This window comes from Hydra vulgaris, chromosome 13 (genome assembly GCF_038396675.1).
Source record: "Hydra vulgaris chromosome 13, alternate assembly HydraT2T_AEP".
Taxonomy (NCBI): Eukaryota; Metazoa; Cnidaria; class Hydrozoa; order Anthoathecata; family Hydridae; genus Hydra; species Hydra vulgaris.
Window position 1 is genome coordinate 49,060,202 of NC_088932.1, and position 12,124 is coordinate 49,072,325.

General features: G+C 27.8%; 1 protein-coding gene across 1 annotated transcript in view; it reads right to left on the reverse strand.

Annotated features, from left to right (window-relative positions):
- LOC105847534 (opsin-3) overlaps positions 1–6,635 on the reverse strand; it is a 45,360-nt gene extending 38,725 nt beyond the window's left edge. Inside the window, exon 1 of the mRNA XM_065815435.1 lies at positions 6,573–6,635. The gene's annotated coding sequence lies outside the window, so the exon portion shown is untranslated. The remainder of the gene's footprint in view (positions 1–6,572) is intronic.
- Positions 6,636–12,124: the final 5,489 nt, after the last annotated feature.

Here is a 12,124-nt window from a genome sequence, read left to right on the forward strand (position 1 = left end):
GTAAAAATTGTTTTTAATTAGATAGATAACTTTTGAACCAATTTAAAATTTTATTTTTTATTTCGTAGTGTTTGAGTTTAGAAATTAAAATATGGTGATGGACCGTATCAAAAGCTATTGATAGGTCAATAAAAATTCCTTGTGTAGATTGTGATTTTTTGAATGATTTTGAGATTTCAGGTTCAAATTGCATGTTCAGTTGAGTTATCTTTCTTGAAACCTATTTGATTTATGTAAAGTAGATTACAATCATGAATTTTTGTCTATTCTGTTGAATATAATTTTTTCAAGAATTTTCGAAAATATAGAGGAAACAGAAATGGGTCGATAATTACTAATATAATATTTGTCCCTTTATATATACAATTTTTAATTGTTCTGAAAATACTTCTTGATGGATAGAAGTTCTAAAAAATTTAAAAAGAGCAAATTTAAGTTGATCAGAGCAATCTATAACCACGTTTCTATTAGTTTGATCTGCTCCAATTGTTTTACTTTTTTTAAAAGATTTGAAGGCTTTTTTAAACAATAATTCGGAAGACAACTCATATGAGAAATGCAATTATACATAGGTTCTAGATAATTAGTAAACAAAGATTAGGTGAGAGAGATTTTTTCGGACAGTGTTGTTCCTATATCAGTGAAAAATTTGTTGAATTCTTGAGCTTCTTGGTTAATATAAACTTTTGTTATCAACTCCAACCATTTGTGGCAGGAAAGCCTTATATTTTTTTAGTTAATAGTTTCTATCATTATTTGCCACGTGCACTTTGCGTCGTTTTTAAATGTATTGAATAATTGGGATTAATAGTTTTTCTTCAGGTTTTTGCGAAATTTTTTAAATAGGTTTTTGTAGTTCTTATAAATCTGTTCGCTTGTTGCTGTTTTTGTTTTAAAAAAATTTAAATATTAGTTTTGTTTTATTCTGGATAATTTTTTAAAAGCTTTAGTAATCCAAGGTGCATTGATATTCTTAGTTGTTATTGTTTTTTTTACGATTGGGAAATTTACTTCATTAACGAAAAAAATGTTTTGAAAAAAGTTTCATAAATATTATTTGCGTTATCATAAAAATTTATGTTTTCCCAATGCAATAAAATGGTTGGTCTCTAATTAATTTAAGGTAAGTTTTATCATAAACGCGTTTTCTTATTACTTTTTTGGTTTCTTTCTGGCTTTATTTTATTAAGTTTCAGGAGTAGACGAAAAGGATCTATTATATCAGTTTTTATGATAACTTTTAAAATATTATTATTGAAAATAACATTAGTTATAATATTATCTATTAGCGTTGCTATGTTTATTGTTACTCTAGTGGTAGAGTAACAATAAACATAGCAACAGGGTGAGTTTCAAAAATTGCATCATAAAAATTCTTAATATTATGGTCTTCATTAAAAGAAAACAGCCCATATTATATATATATATATATATATATATATATATATATATATATATATATATATATATATATATATATATATATATATATATATATATATATATATATATATATATAAGAAAACTATATGGTCGGAGACTATAGTTTGATAATATATATAGTTTTCTTATATATATATATATATATATATATATATATATATATATATATATATATATATATATATATATATATATATATATTATCAAACCAAAGTCTCCGACTATATAGTTTTCTTATATATATATATATATATATATATATATATATATATATATATATATATATATATATATATATATATATATATATATATATATATATATATATATATATATATATATATATATATATATATATATATATATATATAACGGGTGATGCGGAAGTTATCGGACAAAATAAAAACGTCAATAACTTATTTATAAATAAAAAAACAAACTACTATTACAATTTTTTTAAATAAAGCATTTATCTTTTAATAAAAATATATTATTTTTTATATGAAAAAACACCACCATCTGCAATTGATCTCAATTTTGCTCTGACGCCTTTCATATGAGACTGTAAAAAGTTTAAATCAATTTCTTGTAGTTTTAGTTTAATGCGATCAATCAAAACTTGCTCTGTTGAAGCATGCTAATCTCCCTCGTAAACCTTCTGTGCCAAATGTCCCCAAAAATTTTCAATTGGTCGTGCTTGAGGCACATTTGGGGGATTGGATTCTTTATCAACGTAATAGACATATTGGTCCATCCAATTTAGAGAATCTTTAGAATAATGAGAACTTGCTAAATCTGGCCAAAATAAATAGTTAAAGTCTCCATGAAACTTGTGAATAAATGGAAGAAGTCTTTTTTCTAAACATCCATTAATATAGATTGATGAATTGATCGCTACAGCCTTGGAAGTGCGAAACAATGGCTCGGACATACCACGGTCAGATATGGTTATCCACATAAATAGTTTTTTTGGAAATTTCTCTTTTCCTATAAAACGAACACTTTCTGGGCATGTCATTTTGTTGTTTGTGTAGTATCCAGAATTTCCAGGCATGTTGTCCCCTGCAAAACAAAAGTATTTTTCGTCATCGATGACTAGAAGCGATTTTGTGTTATAGAGTTGGTTAACTAGTTTCCTGCTTCTTTTCTTTGCCTTTATTTGTTGTTCTGTTGTGTATTTTGGAGTCTTTTCACGTTTTCTATATTTAACATTTATTTTTTTTAATTGACGACCAATTGTCGATTGATTTACACCGAATTTAATACTTATTTTTCTCTGACTGACCCCTTTTCGATTGTTGACAAGTCTCGTTAATTCGGCTTTCTTTTCTCTAGTCCAGGATGTCGGACGACCAGGGTGCTTTCTATCAGAAAACGATTGAACAGTTCCAAGTCTTTTTAGGTTATCATATATTGTACTTCGAGCAAATCCTTCCTTTTCAAAATGGTTTACGATTTTTTTTTTATATGTTAGATTTATTTACAAAAAACATTTTTAGTCGCTTTCGAAAAGATTCTCGTTCAGCTGCATTTAGCCTCATTTTAAATAATTGTGTTTCAAATAATAAAGTTTATATTTTATAGAACGTTTATGCCTACGCATAAAACCACAAAAACTAATTATTATGCTCAAATAACGAAATTAGGATTTGTCCGATAATTTCCGCATCATCCGCTATATATATATATATATATATATATATATATATATATATATATATATATATATATATATATATATATATATATATATATATATATATATATATATATATATGTATATATATATATATATATATATATATATATATATATATATATATATATATATTCATATATATATATATATATATATATATATATATATATATATATATATATATATATATATATATATATATATAATATATATATATATATATATATATATACAGCGGCGGTTTTAAGCACAGGCAAAGCAGGCATTTGCCAGTGGCCTCGCGCTCAGGTGGCCTTGCATTTTTTTTTATTAGTACAAGTAATATAAAAAAATTTTCTTAGTACAATAAATATAAACAACGAAACTCATTTATTAAAATTCAATATAATGTATGCGTACAGTATTTTTATAAACAGCATTTTTATAAAATATTCAACTTTACATATACATCTCAATTTGGCATGACTTATTGTTTGAAATTAACAAAGTAAGTAAAGTTATGCAGAATCCCTCGGCAGATATTTCTATTATGATAAAATTGGTGGAAACTACGAAAATTTTTTTAGAATCATTCAGAAGTGATGAATCATTTGAAGCGATTTTTAAAAAGTCTAAAGAAATAGCTATAAAATTAGGTACTGAGCCAGTATTCCCTCAAGTGTGGCTTAGCCGAAAACGACGTTTTTTTGAATATGAAGGAACTGATACACCTCTAAATGGAAAGTCTAAATATAAATTAGATTTTTTTAATGCAATAATTGATGTTGCATAGTAAGCTTAAATGAAAGATTCAAAATGCTTGATTCATACAACAAAATATTAGGTTTTTTAATCCGTACCGAAAAAATGCGAAGTTTAGATGCAAATGAATTGTTGAATGATTGTAAAAATTTAGAAATATTACTGAGAAATCCTAGTACAGAAAAATCGGACTTGAACCATGAAGAGTTATACTCGGAAATAAACACATTTTTAAGAATGGAAGCTTCGACAGAATCAAAAGATGCACTGGAAATTTTGAAGTATATTACGGCAAATTCTTTAATCGAAATTATTCCAAATTTATTTATTGCCCTACGAATTTTACTAACTTCCCCTATTTTAGTGGCAAGCGCAGAGAGGTCATTTTCCAAATTAAAACTCATAAAAAACTATTTACGTTCCACTATGGGTCAAGACCGCTTATCTGCATTAGCTTTAATTTCCATTGAAAATAAAAAAAGTCGGTCCTTGGGCTGTTCTGATTTGATTGATGAGTTTGCGTCTTTAAAAGTCAGAAAGGTTAAGTTTCAAGTCAATGTAATCGATCCTCCTAAAATCTGCGAATAAAATAAATGGTATCGCATTTTGAGTAGTCTTATTAGTGCATCTTCATCCAAAATAAAAAAAATACTTAATGTACATTTAAAACCTATGTGCGTTTTTTGCTTCGTTACGTTCTAATAAATATCCAAAACACAACAGAACACAAGAATTAAAAACTCAATAATATAATAGAAAACTTGCCTATGGCCTCGCATATGGTAAATCCGCCACTGTATATATATATATATATATATATATATATATATATATATATATATATATATATATATATATATATATATATATATATATATATATATATATATATATATATATATATATATTTATATATATATATATATATATATATATATATATATATATATATATATATATATATATATACATATATATATATATATATATAAATTAAATTAGTAAAAACACTTATCTAACTTTTATCTTCAACAGCATGTTTCGCCATCAGCAGGCTCATCTAGAAGCCTTCCTGATGAGCCAGTTAAATAAATTATATTAAAAAAGTGCTTAGTTTCTACTTACAGATTTAGAAATTTTTCAAAATTGCAGCTTAAACTTCTATGTTGAGGTGGAGAATTACAATTTGATTATTATTTTTTTGAGGAGTTTTTTTAAAAAGAAACCCTTCTAGTTGGCTAGAAAATAATACAAATAATCGGAAAAAATACTGCAATAAAAGTTATTTTCAGGGTCTAGGGTTTTTTTCTAAAGAAAAGAGCTTTGTTACTAGCTATAGCCACGATAATAAATAGAGAGAAAAAAAATTGCTTTTTAGAAGTGCTAAACTAGTTATTTGTTAAGATTTTAGAATTAATATTAAGATAAGTAATTTTGTTTTATCTTACCGTTACATTTTCACCATTTGAGCACCTTTGTTTAACTTCCGCAAATAACTTTTTCCTAATAGCAACGGTTTGATGAGAAAAGTCTTCGTTAATGAAGGAATTCGTGCCTTTTAGTCAATAAGATTCTTTCAAGATACTTATTTTGTCTTTGTATTTCAGTAGGTCAAGTACTAATTTCTTCGGTCGTCCATCTTTCTTCAATCCAGTGCGGTTGGCGCGTTCAATTTCGATATTTTTAGTTTACTTATTTGCCAGAAGAATGTGTCAAAATTTTATTCAGTTATCTCACATGATTCCTTCCCATTTTCATCAATTCCATTGATTCGTAGGTTACTTCTTCTTGATCTATCTTTCAGCTTTCGTTGCTATTGGTATGTTCGAATTTAGTGATCTAGTTGTTTATTGTTGCTATGAATTTTTTGACTTTGTTTGCATTTACGTTGATATTTAACTCTGCTTTGTCCAATCTGTCGTTAATTATTTTTATATTAAGCCCAATAATATTAATAACAGTTTTTCTTGCTTACGAAACATTCCATTATTTTCTTTTTTGAATTCTCTAAACATTTCTTTACAAAAATTTTTATTCCTGGAAATGTTACTGTCATAGTATTATAAACGTAATAAAAATAGAAACAAATTTTTCTTTAAATTCAACTTGTATATTTCTCCAAATGTAAATTTGTTTTTAAATTTTCCTTGCCCGCTCGTTGAACGCTTGCGTTTAAAAAAACTAGACCAAAAAAATTTAAGACCAACTTTAGGTGATCAAAGATATATTGTAATAATGAATAATGCGTGATTCCACCCTTCATCAATTGGCTTTTCGGGAAAGTAATTGTACTATCCAGTTTTTACCACCTTACAGCCCTCAACTTAATACTATCGAGGAGTTTTTTGGTGTTGTTAAAAATATATTGACCTAATAATCTGCAACAAATGATTGGAATTATTATTGAGATTTTTGCAGAATTTAACGAATACGTTTTTGAAAATTATTATTCTCACATGCGTGAGTGGGTGTTAAAAGGAATTAGGCGCATTGAGTTTGTGTGATTAAATTGGCTTTGGTTTTTTTCTTAATTTACTGTAAAACAATTGAAAAAAAAAGTCTTTTTATTAAAAAATAATTAGGGACGAGAATAAATATGGACTGCAACGAAAATAGTTATGTACGCGACCGAGATAATTGTGGACGATAGCGTAATTTAAATAGCAAAAAAAGAAAGTTGGATTCTTACTGTATCCTGAATCATCCAACAAAACTGCAAACTGGAAATGAATAACTCACTTTCTTACCTACAATTTACACTAATTGAAAAAAAATTATAAAGCTTAAGTATAACTATAATAAACATAGTTCTACATTATTTATACTTAAAATACATAGAAATTTATGCTTTTATAATTTATTTATTGTTTTATTTTAATATATATATACATTTATATATGTGTCTGGGTATATATTATTTATAATTTATAAAATTGAATTTAAAAAAATCAATACAAACCACAATATACAATGTGCATTCTAGTTTTTATTGATAAAACCTTTATGCAAAACTGATTGAATTTTGAATGTTTACTAATTATTCATTAAAAGTTTTATGTTTTTTCTTTAAATGAAATGCATAACATGTTTTTATTTAGTGAAATAAAATAAAGCTGCTGAATGTAGATGTGTTGTTGAATATTGATGTTGCTTTTTTATTATTTTAATATACAAATTTTGAATCACCTTAATAACTAGATAAAAAAAACCCTTCTCTTTTGAAATCGCTTCTTAAGTTCGAGCTGGAGTCCATGTGAAAAATCTTTTTAGATGACACTGATAAATGTTTTACCGAAGAAAGTTGACATAATAAAAATAAAATTCTGAAACTCGACATTTAAAATTTTTGACAATCGCTTAAAACTCGTTTCAATACTGTCAAAAATAGTTTCAAAATCAATTGTTACAAATCTTTTCATTTTATTTTTTTATTTCCTCCTTATCAATGGTTAACTATTGGCAATGGGGACGTGGAGGTCAAAAAAAGTTTACGTCAACTATGTTACTTTTTTAAATAAATTTAATTACCTTTAAAAATAGGGAAAAAAAAACATTTTTTTCCATTTTAATTTTCTTCGGGGGGGGGGGGGGGAGACAGGAAGGGTAATCAAATATTGCCATAATTTTAATGAGGCAGAAGGTCTCTGAAAGTTTGACAAGTATAGATCTACCAGACGGAAAAGCAGATACTGTTGTTAAAGGTATTACAGGTATTCTCGATGAATATAATTTATAGAAGAGTATAAAGATGATTGTAATGGACACTACAAATGTAAACACTGGAAAGAAGAATTCAGATTGTCAGTCAGTTACAACGACGCTTTACTGAAAAGAAACTGAAAAAACTACAATTCATTGGTTGTCAACATCATGTTCTTGACCAAAGCCTACGCATAGTAATGGATGAAGAACATGGAGAAAACAACATGTTGCCCAATATCAAATATCCGTTTATCCTGGAACTTGTAAAGAACTACCAAGAGCTCAGGAAGAATTTCAAGAATGGTAAAGAAGTGATTACTCAAATAGCAGGACGGCGTAATGATATGAAGATTCTATTTCATTTAACTTGGATACTCCACTTTTTTCATGAATCTGGAGTATTTGCTAAAGTGAAGTTTCAGAAAATGCCTAAATTAAATAATGCAAGGTAGAATTCTTAAGCTATACTAGCTCTTTTGGCATTTATTCTTCTATTAGAGAGAAGAAACTCACTACTCGGCATATTTAAACTCATCTCTTACATATGGGCGTCTTTTGGTTTATTGACCAAATGTACAATTCAGATGATAATTGGAAGCTATGTGGCAGCTTACATGGTCGCAAAAAAACGTTAAACTCAGTGAAAAATTTTGGAAAAAGGAACAACCAAGAATTCCCAGAACAAATCAGTAAGTAGAACAAGAAATCAATTTTCTTCAAGATATTTTTGATATTTGAAATTGAAAGAGAACCTAAAGCCTAGATTGATTTTGTTTAACAAAGCATAAGAATTGTATAATACGCTTTAACTAAGCTGATTACTTCAAAATATTTTTTTGATATATACAATAGCAATTTATACTTTTAGAATTGTTAAGTTTGTAATTTTAGATTTATTTGTAATTTAGAGTGTTATGATGTAATAATAAATTGAGTTTCGCGCTTTTTTGCAGTACAAATGTGAATATTTTGAGTGGGAAAGTTTAGAACAAGTGTAAAACACTTCTATTTTTATTATAAAAAATGTCAAAATAGTTTAAGGCATTATTTTATAGAACACCTGAGATCATTGTAAAGATGTATAACGTTGGGCTGAAGAAATTAGAAGTTAAGAAGAAATGGAACGGACAATTAAATAGATCTAATTTCTTAAAAATCCTAACAGGTCTTCAAAGAGGAGGAAACAGATTTTGAAAAAAAAATTGTCAAAAACGATCTGCAAAAATCAAAAATCATGTAAACCCAAGCCAAAATTCTATCGGTTCTATAGGACCCATAGGATTTTGGAACAAATAAAAAAAGACAAAACTTTGACTAAAACACGTTTCAACTTATGTGTTTTAATTTAATGGGGTTGAAATACGAAATTTTTTTTGTTCCAGTTTTTTAAAAGATCTTATAGAAATTTTTAACTAGAGAATGAAGTTGATTGTAAGTTGCAACGTGATCCCAACCTCTCGATTTAAAAGCTTGCTAGAGAAGTCGGAACTTTAAGACTTATCCATGCAAATTTAAGCCTAAAGAGTTTTTTAAAAAGTAAACGACAAATACTGAGTGAAGCAACAAGAGAAAAAAGGAAAAACAATTTTGTTGGATTAGCTCACAATTTTCCTGTGGCTTTAGATGAAAACTTTTTTGCTGTTCAGCCCAAACCGAATTGATACAATGATTTTGCATTAAGTTTTAATTATTTTAAAATTTTTCCTACGAATTATTAATACTTTAAATATTGACAGAATCATTTAATAATATTTAAATTTTAAAATAGTTATAATCAAAGCAATCCTGAACAAACAAGTAACACTTAAAATATTTTCTCAACTTTTCTTTTGTTAATATTTTTGTTTGTTGTTTTTCATTTTGTTTGTTGTTTAATTTTTTGTTATAGTTGTTTAACTATTTTAATTTGAGATCGTTAAATAACAATCTCAAATTAAAGTATTTAAACAGCTATAAACAAGTTTGTTGTCAATCTGAACCATACAAGAGAGGTGTAATAACAGATTTGCCCTTATCATTAATGCTGTTAAAGATTTGCCAGAAGTCACGAAAGCCTAATTTTTGAGATGAAATATGAGATTTCATGATCTGAAAATAGCGAGCTTTGGCGTTAGACACAACCTTTTTACAATGGTTTCTAGCAATAGTAAACAGAAGTCTGTTTTCTGGAGAATTGTTTTGGCAATAGATATGGAAGTAATGATTACGATTGGAAATTGCAGCAGAACAATGAGAGGAAAACCATGGATCAGAGTGAAGCTTTACTGGGAATTTTTCAGATAGAATAAAGGATTCCATGCCAGCATGAATTCAAGAAGTTACATAAGAAGCACATTTTTCCGAAGGAAGATGATAGATATTTACCCAAGAGCCATCACGAAGAAAATCACGGAAAAAGTCTCAGCCAGTTTTAAGGTTGTTGTAAGAGGTACAATCATAGGGGATGCTGATGATAAAGAAGAATAAGATAATAATTTTAGAGAGCCCAAACCGTGATCAAAAGCACCTAAATGAGAAACTGAACAATGACTAGGATAAGAAATAAGAAATAAGTCGAGTAGAGTAGGTAAATGGTTCGGATTGTCTGGAAAGCGAGCTGGAAAGTTGACTATTTGTGTTAGATATTGAGAAAGGCAAAATTTGCTGGTCTTACTACTTGCAGAGTCACTGACACTAGAACCAAACCATTCAGTGTGATGAGCATTAAAGTCACCAACAACAATGATATTGGCTGAAGGATAAATAGAAAGGCCTTCGTCAACTTGATCAAAAATAACATCGAAAAGAGCGCAGTCTTGAAATGAAGGAGTGCAATATAAAACAAAGAGTGAAGTGGTGCTAAACGAAATCACATAAACTAATAGTCTGTGGATTTAAATTTAGTTTCACGACAAATGAGTGAATTCTTACGAATGTAAATGCCCAGGCCAAGCATATGACTATTGGAGTCTTTACAAATTAAAAGAAGATAACCATCAGCACTAAGATCACAAAATAAGACAGCTGAACTCAAATTAGTCTCACAGTAGGTCTATTGAACTTTGCAAGCAGGTCTATTGAAGAGCAAGAAATAAAGACTCAAAAAAAGCAAGTAGGTCTATTGAACTTTGCAAGAAATAAAGACTCAACAAAAGAAAAGTTATCTTGAAGATTGCGAATATTAATGAATGATCGATTCAGAGAACTTGGTGATGACAATTATTTTTTGTGTTTCATAGTTTTAGGTACTTTACTCATTTTTAAATTTGTTAAAGAACTTGACTCAAAGCATAGATAGTACTCAGTACACTATTTAATAGTCCAAGCAATTGTCTCATTACTATTATTATATTGAGAAATTTTTGATGCAATATGTTAATGTTTAGGAGTTGCTCAACCAGTTTTTTAATTTTGGAAGATTGCTAAAACACTAAGTGATGAGAAACACAATTTTTCATGTTTCTCATCACTTATCGCATCTATTCTACTAATTATGTTGAGAATATTATCTATATTTTATTATTTCCTAATCTTATGAGTCATTATGCATAATACACTTTGTTATTTTTTTTAAAAATTAATAAGTTAAAAATAAAATAAGTTGGCTGGAATTCACGAAACCTACTGTAACACTTCATCCCCCACTTAAGTTATTGCATCAGTATTGTACTACGACCAAAATTAGTGCATCATCCTGTAATTCCAAATGAGTTTATTGTCTTAAATAAAAATATATTTTAAAAACACATAGTTTAATAGATATTTTTGAAGTCGATTTAAAATGGAGAGTCTAGACTAGAAGTCAAAATAAAGTATGGTATGATAGTCAAGCTACAGCTGTGATCACAGGACAAAAATTGCCATCCAAAAGGCAAGTTTTGCAAACTTATTTTTTCTTTAAAAATTAAAAAATGTAAGAGAAAGTGTAGGCCTTGTGACAGATCTGGTTCTAGACTTTCGGCAAAGAGCTAGAGTTCCGACAAAGCGACGTTATCATGTTATAACACATGTTGAAAAACTTGTTGAGAAATACGGAAAGCTGAAAAAGAATAAAGGCCGCAAAACAGAAACTCAGCAAAACAATGAAAAAACTTTTTCTCAAGAAATCGAAGAACTATTTGATATTGCTCATGAAGATGCTTTAAAATTAATCACAATAGAAGAAGACAAGACGTTTCTTATACTACAAAGAGTAGGAAGAAAAGGCTGCATGAGTTCAGTTGATTGTGAATTGTTCAAACAAGAACAGCGTATTTTAGACAGAAAAAAAGCAAACAAAAAGAAGAGAAACAAAAGAGCTAAATAGAAAAGGAAAAAAAAAAACGTGTTCAACAGACACACAGCCAGTTTTGACTGAATCAGACTCCTCTCAGGGTACTGATAATGAAATAGATGACTTTGTTCCATCAATAGCAAAAAAACTGAAAATAAGGGAAAAATAAATAAATAAAGTAACTACTCCTGCATTTTCTTCAGCTCTTAATTGTTTGGAAATTCTGAATTGTTCTGTTTCCTTGGTTTTGTCTACAATTTGTCAAGGGTTAGGTGCCAATACTGAAC